Source organism: Arachis ipaensis, chromosome B07 (genome assembly GCF_000816755.2).
Source record: "Arachis ipaensis cultivar K30076 chromosome B07, Araip1.1, whole genome shotgun sequence".
NCBI lineage: Eukaryota > Viridiplantae > Streptophyta > Magnoliopsida > Fabales > Fabaceae > Arachis > Arachis ipaensis.
The window spans coordinates 121,057,542-121,062,405 of NC_029791.2; positions in this window are offsets into that span (position 1 = coordinate 121,057,542).

The window sequence follows — 4,864 nt, forward strand, 5'->3', positions numbered from 1 at the left end:
CTAAAAAAATTTAAAATATAATTTTTATTATTTAAAAAAACATAAAATAAAAAATAAATAAATAAATTTAAATAAATAAAAAAATTCTTATTTAAAAATATATATAAAAAATATAATTATTTATTTACTTCTTCTAATCGACTAAAACTTAAAAAAAAATAAATTCATGACCCTCTTTATAACAAACCACCAAATCAGTCGCTACTATATACTTAATTATTTCAATGAAAAAACACTAGTATCAAGTTAGCACTATATATCCTTGATTCATCACAGTGGTTAAATATTTTCGTGAATAAATATTTGTCAAAATATTTGATTCCTTTGTACGTCATGCGATGCATATTATATAGAGATTAATTTTCGTATATAAAAGTGTCACATATCGTTATCTTAACTAACATGATGGACGTATAAACAATGTTATATTTTACATGACCCATGATTAATTAATATTAAATATAAACAAAACAGTACAGCCGCACTTTTACGTTTTCTGATTTCAAACTTGCTCTTACAACTTGTTAATTTTCTTTTCAATTAAGTTGGCAATTCTTTGAATTTTTTTTTTTTGGTGACTTGGCAATTCTTTGAATAACTCCGTTAGATAATTAATAAGGGATGTAATCAATTTCAACCAACTTCTATTTGCACTGCATCCTAAAATTTATAAAAAAAAGCTGTGGATGTTTTTTTTTATTAATGGGATATTTCATTGTGTAAATATTGAATTTTTTTAGTTAATTAAAATTTGTGAATTGAAAATTCATTCTCGAGATAGTGGAGATTTTTTTTTTATAATTGGATGTTTATTTTTTATAAAAAAATATCACAAAAAAACATCTACATATACAAAAAAAAAATTTTAAATTACATCGAAAAAATCTAAATTACATCCAAAGAAGAGAGAAAAAGGGTAGGAGTGGCACGATTGAGGACGGCGACGCAAGGGTGAAGGCGCGCGTGGCAATGGCAGCAGGATAGGAAGCGGGAGCGAGATGAAAGAGTGCGATGCGATGGCGTGAGCGTGGCGGAATGGGCGTCGATGGCGCGAGGCAAATGTCAACGGTACAGTGGATGGGAGGAGGGGGAGTGGAAGAGAGGAGATGAGAGTGCATATAAAGAGTGATTTATGGTTTGGAGTTGTACTGCCTAGATATATAAAAAATACAAAATCTAATTTTTTGAACAACAATGCTAGAGAATCAAGAGAGTACCAGCCAAAAATCAACCAAATGTTTCTGGGTGAATCTAAAACCTCTATGTGGATTATGCTTATGCTAGGCATTAGGATGTTTCTTTTCTTTATAAATTGGATGGTTCTGAATCTATTTTTTGATTTATCATGTTTTAGGCATTTGGTTAGGGAAGGAAGGTGAAAAGACGGAAGCTAATTGAATCAGTTTCTGTGATTTACGTTAACGTATCTCCTAATTTAAATGTGGTGAAATATTTAATAACCAATATTTTAAATCATAAATAAATAAAACTAATTACTATATTTATAATTAATTAAGTTGTTCCATTCTTGACTGATTTGGAATTGATTCCATATACTTTTCCTTTTTTGAATTTTAAAATTAGATTTAAAGAAAATTTGGTGAGTTGGCTTATAAAAAAATTGTCCCTTGTACTTTTCTTTTTTTGAATTATTTTGAGTTTTGTTGGAGAACCAATTAAGAGTAAAGCCAACTCCAGTTAACTAATTAAGAAATATATATTTAGAAAAAGTACATGTAGTCAATAAAAATACTAAATAATGTGAACAATGTATATATTGGATGTTCAATTCATTAGGTGTGTGGATGATTATTAAGATTGAGGAGTGTTAGGGGTCAACAATTTTTGTGATTTGTAGCCATCAAATAATCATCAATGATGTTTTTCTTGGTGTGAGATTTCATCTAATAGTGTGGGATTACTCACTTTTCTTTTGCTGATTACATGTTAGCCAGAATTTAATAAAGTTGCTAGCTCCCTAGACTTTTTCATTAAAATTTATGTGAATAATTTAAAGATGTAGTGTGTTTTTACTTTATTGGGCCAATATTAAAATTCATTGTTCACATTATTTCTAAAAACTATTGTTTACCTAACAAAGTTCATATAATATTACAAGAAAATAAATTTTTACTATTCTAATTTTTTAAAATTTAAAATTTAAAATAAGGAGTTGATTTAGTTGGCTATGTTATAGTTGGTTTGTAGATTTCTTTTTGTTCTTTTCTTTCTTCAAGTATTTCACTGTCACCTACGTAACGAACTATATTGCCGAGACTTTGCCGTCTATATTGTTTATACTTGATAGATATTTGACAACAATATTTTGACTAAGTTCACTTGTGTATTGGACTCATAAACTCCCACAAAAATATGGCATTATTTTTAGTAGTTATTTGTGCAGTTGACCAGTTTTTTCTTTGACCGTTCGTTATGTATTGAATTTGTGGGTACATTTCTTTCAGTATCAATATTTCCAGAGTCTTAGAATTTTGTTGCAAGGATTATCTATTTATTTCTACATTAAAATTAGTCATTAAAATTAGTTATTAATATATTTTTATATAAATATATATAATTTAATTTATTTTTAATATGTATTTATATTTTAATATATATTTTATTCTGATGGCTGATTTTGATAGCTAATTTTAATATACACGTAACATATACCTAAAAAATTTAATTAATGTTAAGATTGGACGTGCAATTATTGATGCAATACTGCTCTCTACATATGGCTTGTTCGCAAAATGAGGAGCAATAACTTCACCCCTTCTATGTTGTAGGAAGAAATTTTAATTTTAAGCTGTTCCTAATCTCATATTTCTTTAGATCAATTCTCGTATCAAATATTTTGATATTTTTATTAGAGGCAATCAAAATTTGCTTATATAGAGGATCTTTTTTAAAATTTAAGTATTTTCATATCTTTTTAAATAATGAGTAAATAAATTTGACTATACTTATTAATTTCTAAAAGGAATTGAAATCTAATATGTGCACTATTTGTTTATGGGATAAAAAAAATTAGAAATTTAGTTGGTAATTAAAATTTAATTTAATTTTAATACATTATATCAGTATAAAACAGTTTTATACGTATATTCAATCACATAATATTACGTAAGTCAAAATAACTAATTTTTATATTTATTGTGCAAATAATTATTAAAAAATATAAATGTAATTAAACAATTATATAAAAATATTTTATACTATCAACGTATTAAAATTAATTTTATTAAAATTTATTAATAAATAAAGGTTTGGTTATTCTGTCTATCCATATAGTTTTACTGAATTTTCAATTAGGTCCCTATACCTTTTTTCTTTTCGATTGAGTCCCTATACCGTATTAGATTTTGTAGTTAAGTCGCTGTTGTGACAAAAACGTTGGAATTAACAGAATATTCTATTAAACAAAATGAATATGTCTAACACTTGACTGAATATTTTGTATAATTAAACAGAATATTCTGTTAATTCTAATATTTTTGTCACGATATAGATTTAGTTACAAAATCTGATATAGTATAAGGACTCAATTAAAAAAAAAAAATGTATAAAGACCTAATTAAAAATTCGATAAAATTATAGGGACTAATTAAACCATAAATAAACTATTTGACTAAAAAAAAATGAAAAATGATGATTTGAGAGTAATTAATTGGCTAAAGCGTTGTTTGTGAATTAGAAATTTTGAGAAAAAGAAAAGGGCCATGGCATAAAAATTTGAGGTTACAAAATCTCAATTCATAGATAATTTCCAAATAAGCACGAATTATACGTACATATATGGATCATAAATTCAATTTTGATACTGATATATATCTGCTCTGAGGTTGACTCGAATTATTTTTTTCACAGCCACATATAGTCAATGGACATTGTATGTATTGTAGACGTGTATAAGCTAAGAAATTCTAAACATTGAATACTAATAATTACTAACTAGCGTTCATTTTTCTCTTTTTATCAGAATTCAAAATTAATTATGAGAGATTAAACTAGTTAGACAGACATATAAGTAGACTGAATGGTTAGAATTTAGAAAGAGGAAATTGAACATGAAATTCAAACACAAATAAGACAGACAGAGAATTATATTCGTTATTATAAATGTATGAAAAGAAGACTGATATGGATGCATGGTGAAACTAACATAGAAGACTTATACGTGATAATGATATTATACACGGAAATATGGTCAATTTTATTGAATCAAATATCGACAAAGATGACGTCGATTTTATATAATAATATCGACGGCACTATTGTTGATTTTAGTAAGAATGTAAAATTCTCAAACTTATATTATAGACAGTAAGACTGTCGATTTTATTAAATTATTATTGACGGCTAGACAAATCGTCGATTTTATTAGAATTTTAAAAAATTGACAAGTTTTATAGAGATCACTTCTGCCGTTTATTTTGCTGTCGAAATTTAATATTATCGATGATTAAGCCGTCGATTTGACCGTCAATTTTAATGATTTTTTTTAGTAGGTGGAACTAACATAAAATACTTATACGTGATAATGATATCATTCCTACCAGAAAAACGATGCATCAATAATCACTTAGTAGGTTAATATGGAGAACAAATTATCTTAAAAGAGAAAACAAGGAACAATTATTGTGTGACAGTAGTACTCTATACGTATCGTAGCCAAGGCTAGCTAGCTAAAAGAATGGATCATATAGTACTAGATAGTCAACAATTTTTAAAAGATTATTTAATTCATGATTGTAATTACTAATTGGTACTATGAATCAATCAACAAATTACAGATGGTGTTACGGTGGCTTATATAATAATTTTTTTAAAAAATACTATTAATACATTAAAATAAATCTCT